The sequence below is a fragment of the Triticum aestivum genome, chromosome 3D (assembly GCF_018294505.1).
Source record: "Triticum aestivum cultivar Chinese Spring chromosome 3D, IWGSC CS RefSeq v2.1, whole genome shotgun sequence".
Classification (NCBI taxonomy): domain Eukaryota; kingdom Viridiplantae; phylum Streptophyta; class Magnoliopsida; order Poales; family Poaceae; genus Triticum; species Triticum aestivum.
This window is the reverse complement of record NC_057802.1, coordinates 78,892,513-78,906,990: the sequence shown is the minus strand read 5'-3', so window position 1 is coordinate 78,906,990 and position 14,478 is coordinate 78,892,513.

Below are 14,478 nucleotides of genomic sequence, written 5' to 3'. Positions count from 1 at the left end.
GCGCCATACCACGCCACCAGTGTCTGCGGTGCCGCGCCTCCCGTGTCTGTGAGCGCGCCTCCCGTGCCTGCGGCAGCGCCATGCAGGCAGAGACAGAAGACGGGTGTGTGGAGAGCGACGAGTCGGTGGCCAGCTTCTCCGTGTCTACCGCCATCATCTAGGAAAAGTAGAACACGGGAGGCCGCCGCTACTTGGGTCTCATGAAGGCCACCGCCAAGGCAACGACTGCGCATTCAGGTGGTTTCTTTGCTGCTTGATCTCTTCCGAGGACCTTCGTTGACCCCGCAACTGTCTGCCGGACACGAGGGAGACAAAGGGATCCCGCGGGCGGCCATTTAGATTATGTACTCCCTCTCCACTTGGCGGGAAATTTTTGTTCTAAGAATGGATAAATTGTATGTATCTATAACTAAAATAAGTCTAGATACATCCATTTCTAGGACAAGTATTTCCGGACGGAGGGAGTATTAATTATACCAAGAGAGCCGGATTGGCACCGCTTAGTTCATGTAAATGTAATGAAATCCATCATGTTTATATGAAGCTCCGGCTTTTTTATACGAAATCCTTCATGCTTATATGAAATCAGTCCGTGTTTACACGAATTTCATCTGGTTGGTTAGAGTTGTGAAAATGTATGCCGCTGGCGTTTGATGTCCTCCTCCGCAGAAGGAAGCGGGAGGAAATTTGTCGGCTGCCGTTGGAGATGCTCTTATGCTGGAAATAATATAGTGACATCCAATCCATTTGAGTTAATTGCGTGTATGATTGTCCCTCTATAAAAAGTTAATTGCATGTACATGTTGGGGAACGTAGTAATTTCAAAAAAATTCCTACGCACACGCAAGATCATGGTGATGCATAGCACCGAGAGGGGAGTGTGTGGCCACGTACCCTCATAGACCGAAAGCGGAAGCGTTAGCACAACGCGGTTGATGTAGTCGTACGTCTTCACGATCAGACCGATCAAGTACCGAACGCACGGCACCTCCGAGTTCAGCACATGTTCAACTCGATGACGTCCCTCGAACTCCAATCCAGCCGAGCTTTGAGGGAGAGTTCCGTCAGCACGACGGCGTGGTGACGATGATGATGTTCCACCGACGCAGGGCTTCGCCTAAGCTCCGCAACGGTATTATCGAGGTGTAATATGGTGGAGGGGGGCACCGCACACGGCTAAGAGATCTCAAGGATCAATTGTTGTGTCTCTCGGGTGCCCCCCTGCCCCCGTATATAAAGGAGCAAGGGGGAGGCAGCCGGCCAAGGGGAGAGGCGCGCCATAGGGGGGAGTCCTACTCCCACCGGGAGTAGGACTCCTCCTTTCCTTGTGGGAGTAGGAGAAGGGAAGGGGGAAGGAGAAAGAAGGAAGGGTGCGCCCCCCTTCCCTAGTCCAATTCGGACCAGACCATGGGGAGGGGTGCGGCCACCTTTTGAGGCCTTTCTCTCCTTTCCCGTATGGCCCATTAAGGCCCAATACGAATTCCCGTAACTCTCCGGTACTCCGAAAAATACCCGAATCACTCGGAACCTTTTCGATGTCCGAATATAGTCGTCCAATATATCGATCTTTACGTCTCAACCATTTCGAGACTCCTCGTCATGTCCCTGATTTCATCCGGGACTCCGAACTCTTTCGGTACATCAAAGCACATAAACTCATAATATAACCGTTATCTAACTTTAAGCGTGCAGACCCTACGGGTTCGAGAACTATGTAGACATGACCGACACACGTCTCCGATCAATAACCAATAGCGGAACCTGGATGCTCATATTGGCTCCCACATATTCTACGAAGATCTTTATCGGTCAGACCGCATAACAACATACGTTGTTCCCTTTGCCCGAGATTCGATCGTCGGTATCTAAATACCTAGTTCAATCTCGTTACCGGCAAGTCTCTTTACTCGTTCCGTAATAAATCATCTGGCAACTAACTCATTAGTTGCAATGCTTGCAAGGCTTATAGTGATGTGCATTACCGAGTGGGCCCAGAGATACCTCTCCGACAATCGGAGTGACAAATCCTAATCTCGAAATACGCCAACCCAACAAGTACCTTCGGAGACACCTGTAGAGCACCTTTATAATCACCCAGTTATGTTGTGACATTTGGTAGCACACAAAGTGTTCCTCCGGTAAACGGGAGTTGCATAATCTCATAGTCATAAGAACATGTATAAGTCATGAAGAGAGCAATAGCAGAATACTAAACGATCGTGTGCTAAGCTAACGGAATGGGTCAAGTCAATCACATCATTCTCCTAATGATATGATCCCGTTAGTCAAATGACAACTCATGTCTATGGCTAGGAAACATAACCATCTTTGATCAACGAGCTAGTCAAGTAGAGGCATACTAGTGACACTCTGTTTGTCTATGTATTCACACATGTATCATGTTTCCGGTTAATACAATTCTAGCATGAATAATAAACATTTATCATGATATAAGGAAATAAATAATAACTTTATTATTGCCTCTAGGGCATATTTCCTTCAGTCTCCCACTTGCACTAGAGTCAATAATTTAGTTCACATCGCCATGTGATTTAACATCAATAGTTCACATCACCATGTGATTAATACCCATAGTTCACATCGCTATGTGATTAACACCCAAAGAGTACTAAGGTGTGATCATGTTTTGCTTGTGAGATAATTTTAGTCAACGGTCTGTCACATTCAGATCCGTAAGTATTTTGCAAATTTCTATGTCTACAATTCTCTGCACGGAGCAACTCTAGCTAATTGCTCCCACTTTCAATATGTATCTAGGCCGAGACTTAGAGTCATCTAGATTAGTGTCAAAACTTGCATCGACATAACCCTTTACGACGAACCTTTTGTCACTTCCATAATCGAGAAACATATCCTTATTCCACTAAGGATAATTTTGACCGCTGTCAAGTGATCTACTCCTAGATCACTATTGTACTCCCTTGCCAAAATCAGTGTAGGGTATACAATAGATTTGGTACACAGCATGGCATACTTTATAGAACCTATGGCCGAGGCATAGGGAATGACTTTCATTCTCTTTCTATCTTCTGCCGTGGTCGGGCTTTGAGTCTTACTCAATTTCACACCTTGTAACACAGGTAAGAAACTCTTTCTTTGACTGTTCCATTTTGAACTACTTCAAAATCTTGTCAAGGTATGTACTCATTGAAAAAACTTATCAAGCGTCTTGATTTATCTCTATAAATCTTGATGCTCAATATGTAAGCAGCTTCACCGAGGTCTTTCTTTGAAAAACTCCTTTCAAACACTCCTTTATGCTTTGCAGAATAATTCTACATTATTTCCGATCAACAATATGTCATTCACATATACTTATCAGAAATGTTGTAGTGCTCCCACTCACTTTCTTGTAAATACAGGCTTCACCGCAAGTCTGTATAAACTATATGCTTTGATGAACTTATCAAAGCGTATATTCCAACTCCGAGATGCTTGCACCAGTCCATAGATGGATCGCTGGAGCTTGCATATTTTGTTAGCACCTTTAGGATTGACAAAACCTTCTGGTTGCATCATATAGAACTCTTCTTTAATAAATCCATTAAGGAATGCAGTTTTGTTTATCCATTTGCCAGATTTCATAAAATGCGGCAATTGCTAACATGATTCGTACAGACTTAAGCATAGATACGAGTGAGAAACTCTCATCGTAGTCAACACCTTGAACTTGTCGAAAACCTTTTTGCGACAATTATAGCTTTGTAGATAGTAACACTACTATCACCGTCTGTCTTCCTCTTGAAGATCCATTTAATCTCATGGCTCGCCGATCATTGGGCAAGTCAATCAAAGTCCATACTTTGTTCTCATACATGGATCTCATCTCAGATTTTATGGCCTCAAGCCATTTCGAGGAATCTGGGCTCATCATCGCTTCCTCATAGTTCGTAGGTTCGTCATGGTCTAGTAACATAACCTCCAGAACAGGATTACCGTACCACTCCGGTGCGGATCTTACTCTGGTTGACCTACGAGGTTCAGTAACAACTTGATCTGAAGTTCCATGATCGTGATCATTAACTTCCTCACTAATTGGTGTAGGCGTCACAAGAACCGGTTTCTGTGATGAACTATTTTCCAATAAGGGAGCAGGTACAGTTACCTCATCAAGTTCTACTTTCCTCCCACTCACTTCTTTCGAGAGAAACTCCTTCTCTAGAAAGGATCCATTCTTAGCAATGAATGTCTTGCCTTCGGATCTGTGATAGAAGGTGTACCCAACTGTCTCCTTTGGGTATCCTATGAAGACACATTTCTTCGATTTGGGTTTGAGCTTATCAGGATGAAACTTTTTCTTATAAGCATCGCAACCCCAAACTTTAAGAAACGACAACTTTGGTTTCTTGCCAAACCACAGTTCATAAGGTGTCATCTCAACGGATTTAGATGGTGCCCTTTTTAAAGTGAATGCAGGCTGTCTCTAATGCATAACCCCAAAACGATAGTGGTAAATTGGTAAGAGACATCATCGATTGTACTATATTCAATAGAGTACGGTTATGACGTTCGGACACACCATTATGCTGTGGTGTTCCAGGTGGCATGAGTTTGTGAAACTATTCCACATTTTTTTAATTGAAGACCAAACTCGTAACTCAAATATTTTCCTCCACGATCAGATCGTAGAAACTTTATTTTCTTGTTACGATGATTTTCTACTTCACTACGAAATTATATGAACTTTTCAAATGTTTCAGACTTATGTTTCATCAAGTAGATATACTCATATCTGCTCAAATCATTTGTGAAGGTCCGAAAATAATGATACCCACCGTGAGCCTCAACACTCATCAGATCGCATACATCAGTATGTATTATTTCCAATAAGTCAGTTGCTCGCTCCATTGTTCCGAAGAACGGAGTCTTAGTCATCTTGCCCATAAGGCATGGTTCGCAAGCATCAAGTGATTCATAATCAAGTGATCCCAAAATCCCATCAGCATGGAGTTTCTTCATGCGCTTTACACCAATATGACCTAAACGGTAGTGCCACAAATAAGTTGCACTATCATTATTAACTTTGCATCTTTTGGCTTCAATATTATGAATATGTGTATCACTACGATTGAGATCCAACAAACCATTTTCATTGGGTGTATGACCATAGAAGGTTTTATTCATGTAAACAGAACAACAATTATTCTCTAACTTAAATGAATAACCGTGTTGCAATAAACATGACCAAATCATATTCATGCTCAACGCAAACACCAAATAACACTTATTTAGGTTCAACACTAATCTCGAAAGTACAGGGAGTGTGCGATGATGATCATATCAATCTTGGAACTACTTCCAACACACATCGTCACGTCGCTCTTAACTAGTTTCTGTTCATTCTGCAATTCCCGTTTCGAGTTACTACTCTTAGCAACTGAACCAGTATCAAATACCGAGGGGTTGCTACGAACACTAGTAAAATACACATCAATAATCTGTATATCAAATATACCTTTGTTCACTTTGCCATCCTTCTTATCCACCAAATACTTGGGGCAGTTCCGCTTCCAGTGACCAGTCCCTTTGCAGTAGAAGCACCTAGTCTCAGGCTTAGGTCCAGACTTGGGCTTCTTCACTTGAGCAGCAACTTGCTTGCCGTTCTTCTTGAAGTTCCCCTTCTATCCCTTTGCCCTTTTCTTGAAACTAGTGGTCTTCTTAACCATCAACACTTGATGCTCTTTCTTGATTTCTACCTTCGTCGATTTCAGCATCGCGAAGAGCTCAGGAATTACTTTCGTCATCCCTTGCATACTATAGTTCATCATGAAGTTCTACTAACTTGGTGATGGTGACTAGAGAATTCTGTCAATCACTATCTTATCTGGAAAATTAACTCCCACTTGATTCAAGCGATTGTAGTACCCAGACAATCTGAGCACATGCTCACTGCTTGAGCTATTCTCCTCCATCTTTTAGCTATAGAACTTGTTGGAGACTTCATATCTCTCAACTCGGGTATTTGCTTGAAATGTTAACTTCAACTCCTAGAACATCTCATATGGTCCATGACGTTCAAAACGTCTTTGAAGTCCCGATTCTAAGCCATTAAGCATGGTGCACTAAACTATCAAGTAGTCATCATATTGAGCTAGCCAAACGTTCATAACGTCTGCATCTGCTCCTGCAACAGGTCTGTCACCTAGCGGTACATCAAGGACATAATTTTTCTGTGCAGCAATGAGGATAATCCTCAGATCGCGGATCCAATCCGCATCTTTGCTACTAACATCTTTCAACATAATTTTTCTCTAGGAACATATCAAAAATAAACAGGGAAGCAACAACGCGAGCTATTGATCTACAACATAATTTGCAAAATACTATCAGGACTAAGTTCATGATAAATTTAAGTTCAATTAATCATATTACTTAAGAACTCCCACTTAGATAGACATCCCTCTAATCCTCTAAGTGATCACGTGATCCATATCAACTAAACCATGTCCGATCATCACGTGAGATGGAGTAGTTTCAATGGTGAACATCACTATGTTGATAATATCTACTATATGATTCACGCTCGACCTTTCGGTCTCCGTGTTCCGAGGCCATATCTGTTATATGCTAGGCTCGTCATGTTTAACCTGAGTATTCCGCGTGTGCAACTGTTTTGCACCCGTTGTATTTGAACGTAGAGCCTATCACACCCGATCATCACGTGGTGTCTCAGCACGAAGAACTTTCGCAACGGTGCATACTCAGGGAGAACACTTATACTTTGATAATTTAGTGAAGGATCATCTTATAATGCTACCGTCAAACAAAGCAAGATAAGATGCATAAAGGATTAACATCACATGCAATCAATATAAGTGATATGATATGGCCATCATCATCTTGTGCTTGTGATCTCCATCTCCGAAGCACCATGCTTGTGATCTCCATCTCCGAAGCACCGTCATGATCACCATCGTCACCGGCGCGACACCTTGATCTCCATCGTAGCATCGTTGTCGTCTCGCCAACTTATTGCTTTTACGACTATCGCTACCGCTTAGTAAAACTATTACATGGCGATTGCGTCTCATACAATAAAGCGACAACCATATGGCTCCTGCCAGTTGCCGATAACTCGGTTACAAAACATGATCATCTCATACAACACATTATATCACATCATGTCTTGACCATATCACATCACAACATGCCCTGCAAAAACAAGTTAGACGTCCCCTACTTTGTTGTTGCATATTTTACGTGGCTGCTACGGGCTTAGCAAGAACCGTTCTTACCTACGCATCAAAACCACAACGATAGTTTGTCAAGTTGGTGCTGTTTTAACCTTCGCAAGGACCGGGAGTAGCCACACTCGGTTCAACTAAAGTGAGAGAGACAGACACCCGCCGGTCACCTTTAAGCAACGAGTGCTCGCAACGGTGAAACCAGTCTCGCGTAAGCGTACGCGTAATGTCGGTCCGGGCCGCTTCATCTCACAATACCGCTGAACCAAAGTATGACATGCTGCTAAGCAGTAAGACTTATATCGCCCACAACTCACTTGTGTTCTACTCGTGCATAGCATCAACGCATAAAACCAGGCTCGGATACCACTGTTGGGGAACGTAGTAATTTCAAAAAATTCCCTACGCACACGCAAGATCATGGTGATGCATAGCAACGAGAGGGGAGAGTGTCGTCCACGTACCCTCGTAGACCGATAGCGGAAGCGTTATCACAACGCGGTTGATGTAGTCGTACGTCTTCATGATCCGACCGATCAAGTACCAAACGTACGGCACCTCCGAGTTCTACACACGTTCAGCTCGATGACGTCCCTCGAACTCCGATCCAGCCGAGTGTTGAGGGAGAGTTTCGTCAGCACGACGGCGTGGTGACGATGATGATGTTCCACCGACGCAGGGCTTCGCCTAAGCTCCGCAACGGTATTATCGAGGTGTAATATGGTGGAGGGGGCACCGCACACGGCTAAGAGATCTCAAGGATCAATTGTTGTGTCTCTCGGGTGCCCCCCTTCCCCCGTATATAAAGGAGCAAGGGGGAGGCAGCCGGCCAAGGGGAGAGGCGCGCCATAGGGGGGAGTCCTACTCCCACCGGGAGTAGGACTCCTCCTTTCCTTGTGGGAGTAGGAGAAGGGAAGGGGGAAGGAGAAAGAGGAAGGGTGCGCCCCCCTTCCCTAGTCCAATTCGGACCAGACCATGGGGAGGGGTGCGGCCACCTTTTGAGGCCTTTCTCTCCTTTCCCGTATGGCCCATTAAGGCCCAATACGAATTCCCGTAACTCTCCGGTACTCCGAAAAATACCCGAATCACTCGGAACCTTTCCGATGTCCGAATATAGTCGTCCAATATATCGATCATTACGTCTCGACCATTTCGAGACTCCTCGTCATGTCCCTGATTTCATCCGGGACTCCGAACTCCTTCGGTACATCAAAGCACATAAACTCATAATATAACCGTTATCTAACTTTAAGCGTGCAGACCCTACGGGTTCGAGAACTATGTAGACATGACCGACACACGTCTCCGATCAATAACCAATAGCGGAACCTGGATGCTCATATTGGCTCCCACATATTCTACGAAGATCTTTATCGGTCAGACCGCATAACAACATACGTTGTTCCCTTTGCCCGAGATTCGATCGTCGGTATCTAAATACCTAGTTCAATCTCGTTACCGGCAAGTCTCTTTACTCGTTCCGTAATACATCATCTGGCAACTAACTCATTAGTTGCAATGCTTGCAAGGCTTATAGTGATGTGCATTATCGAGTGGGCCCAGAGATACCTCTCCGACAATCGGAGTGACAAATCCTAATCTCGAAATACGCCAACCCAACAAGTACCTTCGGAGACACCTGTAGAGCACCTTTATAATCACCCAGTTACGTTGTGACATTTGGTAGCACACAAAGTGTTCCTCCGGTAAACGGGAGTTGCATAATCTCATAGTTATAGGAACATGTATAAGTCATGAAGAGAGCAATAGCAGAATACTAAACGATCGTGTGCTAAGCTAACGGAATGGGTCAAGTCAATCACATCATTCTCCTAATGATATGATCCCGTTAGTCAAATGACAACTCATGTCTATGGCTAGGAAACATAACCATCTTTGATCAACGAGCTAGTCAAGTAGAGGCATACTAGTGACACTCTGTTTGTCTATGTATTCACACATGTATCATGTTTCCGGTTAATACAATTCTAGCATGAATAATAAACATTTATCATGATATAAGGAAATAAATAATAACTTTATTATTGCCTCTAGGGCATATTTCCTTCAGTCTCCCACTTGCACTAGAGTCAATAATTTAGTTCACATCGCCATGTGATTTAACATCAATAGTTCACATCACCATGTGATTAATACCCATAGTTCACATCGTCATGTGACCAACACCCAAAGGGTTTACTAGAGTCAATAATCTAGTTCACATCGCTATGTGATTAACACCCAAAGAGTACTAAGGTGTGATCATGTTTTGCTTGTGAGATAATTTTAGTCAACGGTCTGTCACATTCAGATCCGTAAGTATTTTGCAAATTTCTGTGTCTACAATTCTCTGCACGGAGCAACTCTAGCTAATTGCTCCCACTTTCAATATGTATCTAGGCCGAGACTTAGAGTCATCTAGATTAGTGTCAAAACTTGCATCGACGTAACCCTTTACGACGAACCTTTTGTCACTTCCATAATCGAGAAACATATCCTTATTCCACTAAGGATAATTTTGACCGCTGTCAAGTGATCTACTCCTAGATCACTATTGTACTCCCTTGCCAAAATCAGTGTAGGGTATACAATAGATTTGGTACACAGCATGGCATACTTTATAGAACCTATGGCCGAGGCATAGGGAATGACTTTCATTCTCTTTCTATCTTCTGCCGTGGTCGGGCTTTGAGTCTTACTCAATTTCACACCTTGTAACACAGGTAAGAAACTCTTTCTTTGACTGTTCCATTTTGAACTACTTCAAAATCTTGTCAAGGTATGTACTCATTGAAAAAACTTATCAAGCGTCTTGATTTATCTCTATAAATCTTGATGCTCAATATGTAAGCAGCTTCACCGAGGTCTTTCTTTGAAAAACTCCTTTCAAACACTCCTTTATGCTTTGCAGAATAATTCTACATTATTTCCGATCAACAATATGTCATTCACATATACTTATCAGAAATGTTTTAGTGCTCCCACTCACTTTCTTGTAAATACAGGCTTCACCGCAAGTCTGTATAAACTATATGCTTTGATGAACTTATCAAAGCGTATATTCCAACTCCGAGATGCTTGCACCAGTCCATAGATGGATCGCTGGAGCTTGCATATTTTTTTAGCACCTTTAGGATTGACAAAACCTTCTGGTTGCATCATATAGAACTCTTCTTTAATAAATCCATTAAGGAATGCAGTTTTGTTTATCCATTTGCCAGATTTCATAAAATGCGGCAATTGCTAACATGATTCGTACAGACTTAAGCATAGATACGAGTGAGAAACTCTCATCGTAGTCAACACCTTGAACTTGTCGAAAACCTTTTTGCGGCAATTATAGCTTTGTAGATAGTAACACTACTATCAGCGTCTGTCTTCCTCTTGAAGATCCATTTAATCTCATGGCTCGCCGATCATTGGGCAAGTCAATCAAAGTCCATACTTTGTTCTCATACATGGATCTCATCTCAAATTTTATGGCCTCAAGCCATTTCGAGGAATCTGGGCTCATCATCGCTTCCTCATAGTTCGTAGGTTTGTCATGGTCTAGTAACATAACCTCCAGAACAGGATTACCGTACCACTCCGGTGCGGATCTTACTCTGGTTGACCTACGAGGTTCAGTAACAACTTGATCTGAAGTTCCATGATCGTGATCATTAACTTCCTCACTAATTGGTGTAGGCGTCACAAGAACCGGTTTCTGTGATGAACTATTTTCCAATAAGGGAGCAGGTACAGTTACCTCATCAAGTTCTACTTTCCTCCCACTCACTTCTTTCGAGAGAAACTCCTTCTCTAGAAAGGATCCATTCTTAGCAATGAATGTCTTGCCTTCGGATCTGTGATAGAAGGTGTACCCAACTGTCTCCTTTGGGTATCCTATGAAGACACATTTCTTCGATTTGGGTTTGAGCTTATCAGGATGAAACTTTTTCTTATAAGCATCGCAACCCCAAACTTTAAGAAACGACAACTTTGGTTTCTTGCCAAACCACAGTTCATAAGGTGTCATCTCAACGGATTTAGATGGTGCCCTTTTTAAAGTGAATGCAGGCTGTCTCTAATGCATAACCCCAAAACGATAGTGGTAAATTGGTAAGAGACATCATCGATTGTACTATATTCAATAGAGTACGGTTATGACGTTCGGACACACCATTATGCTGTGGTGTTCCAGGTGGCATGAGTTTGTGAAACTATTCCACATTTTTTTAATTGAAGACCAAAATCGTAACTCAAATATTTTCCTCCACGATCAGATCGTAGAAACTTTATTTTCTTGTTACGATGATTTTCTACTTCACTATGAAATTATATGAACTTTTCAAATGTTTCAGACTTATGTTTCATCAAGTAGATATACTCATATCTGCTCAAATCATTTGTGAAGGTCCGAAAATAATGATACCCACCGTGAGCCTCAACACTCATCGGATCACATACATCAGTATGTATTATTTCCAATAAGTCAGTTGCTCGCTCCATTGTTCCGAAGAACGGAGTCTTAGTCATCTTGCCCATAAGGCATGGTTCGCAAGCATCAAGTGATTCATAATCAAGTGATCCCAAAATCCCATCAGCATGGAGTTTCTTCATGCGCTTTACACCAATATGACCTAAACGGTAGTGCCACAAATAAGTTGCACTATCATTATTAACTTTGCATCTTTTGGCTTCAATATTATGAATATGTGTATCACTACGATTGAGATCCAACAAACCATTTTCATTGGGTGTATGACCATAGAAGGTTTTATTCATGTAAACAGAACAACAATTATTCTCTAACTTAAATGAATAACCGTGTTGCAATAAACATGACCAAACCATATTCATGCTCAACGCAAACACCAAATAACACTTATTTAGGTTCAACACTAATCTCGAAAGTACAGGGAGTGTGCGATGATGATCATATCAATCTTGGAACTACTTCCAACACACATCGTCACCTCGCTCTTAACTAGTTTCTGTTCATTCTGCAATTCCCGTTTCGAGTTACTACTCTTAGCAACTGAACCAGTATCAAATACCGAGGGGTTGCTACGAACACTAGTAAAATACACATCAATAATCTGTATATCAAATATACCTTTGTTCACTTTGCCATCCTTCTTATCCACCAAATACTTGGGGCAGTTCCGCTTCCAGTGACCAGTCCCTTTGCAGTAGAAGCACCTAGTCTCAGGCTTAGGTCCAGACATGGGCTTCTTCACTTGAGCAGCAACTTGCTTGCCGTTCTTCTTGAAGTTCCCCTTCTATCCCTTTGCCCTTTTCTTGAAACTAGTGGTCTTCTTAACCATCAACACTTGATGCTCTTTCTTGATTTCTACCTTCTTCGATTTCAGCATCGCGAAGAGCTCAGGAATTACTTTCGTCATCCCTTGCATACTATAGTTCATCATGAAGTTCTACTAACTTGGTGATGGTGACTAGAGAATTCTGTCAATCACTATCTTATCTGGAAAATTAACTCCCACTTGATTCAAGCGATTGTAGTACCCAGACAATCTGAGCACATGCTCACTGCTTGAGCTATTCTCCTCCATCTTTTAGCTATAGAACTTGTTGGAGACTTCATATCTCTCAACTCGGGTATTTGCTTGAAATGTTAACTTCAACTCCTAGAACATCTCATATGGTCCATGACGTTCAAAACGTCTTTGAAGTCCCGATTCTAAGCCATTAAGCATGGTGCACTAAACTATCAAGTAGTCATCATATTGAGCTAGCCAAACGTTCATAACGTCTGCATCTGCTCCTGCAACAGGTCTGTCACCTAGCGGTACATCAAGGACATAATTTTTCTGTGCAGCAATGAGGATAATCCTCAGATCGCGGATCCAATCCGCATCTTTGCTACTAACATCTTTCAACATAATTTTTCTCTAGGAACATATCAAAAATAAACAGGGAAGCAACAACGCGAGCTATTGATCTACAACATAATTTGCAAAATACTATCAGGACTAAGTTCATGATAAATTTAAGTTCAATTAATCATATTACTTAAGAACTCCCACTTAGATAGACATCCCTCTAATCCTCTAAGTGATCACGTGATCCATATCAACTAAACCATGTCCGATCATCACGTGAGATGGAGTAGTTTCAATGGTGAACATCACTATGTTGATCATATCTACTATATGATTCACGCTCGACCTTTCGGTCTCCGTGTTCTGAGGCCATATCTGTTATATGCTAGGCTCGTCATGTTTAACCTGAGTATTCCGCGTGTGCAACTGTTTTGCACCCATTGTATTTGAACGTAGAGCATGTCACACCCGATCATCACGTGGTGTCTCAGCACGAAGAACTTTCGCAATGGTGCATACTCAGGGAGAACACTTATACTTTGATAATTTAGTGAAGGATCATCTTATAATGCTACCGTCAAACAAAGCAAGATAAGATGCATAAAGGATTAACATCACATGCAATCAATATAAGTGATATGATATGGCCATCATCATCTTGTGCTTGTGATCTCCATCTCCGAAGCACCATGCTTGTGATCTCCATCTCCGAAGCACCGTCATGATCACCATCGTCACCGGCGCGACACCTTGATCTCCATCGTAGCATCGTTGTCGTCTCGCCAACTTATTGCTTTTACGACTATCGCTACCGCTTAGTAAAACTATTACATGGCGATTGCGTCTCATACAATAAAGCGACAACCATATGGCTCCTGCCAGTTGCCGATAACTCGGTTACAAAACATGATCATCTCATACAACACATTATATCACATCATGTCTTGACCATATCACATCACAACATGCCCTGCAAAAACAAGTTAGACGTCCCCTACTTTGTTGTTGCATATTTTACGTGGCTGCTACGGGCTTAGCAAGAACCGTTCTTACCTACGCATCAAAACCACAACGATAGTTTGTCAAGTTGGTGCTGTTTTAACCTTCGCAAGGACCGGGCGTAGCCACACTCGGTTCAACTAAAGTGAGAGAGACAGACACCCGCCGGTCACCTTTAAGCAACGAGTGCTCGCAACGGTGAAACCAGTCTCGCGTAAGCGTACGCGTAATGTCGGTCCGGGCCGCTTCATCTCACAATACCGCTGAACCAAAGTATGACATGCTGCTAAGCAGTATGACTTATATCGCCCACAACTCACTTGTGTTCTACTCGTGCATAGCATCAACGCATAAAACCAGGCTCGGATACCACTGTTGGGGAACGTAGTAATTTCAAAAAATTTCCTACGCACACGCAAGATCATGGTGATGCATAGCAACGAGAGGGG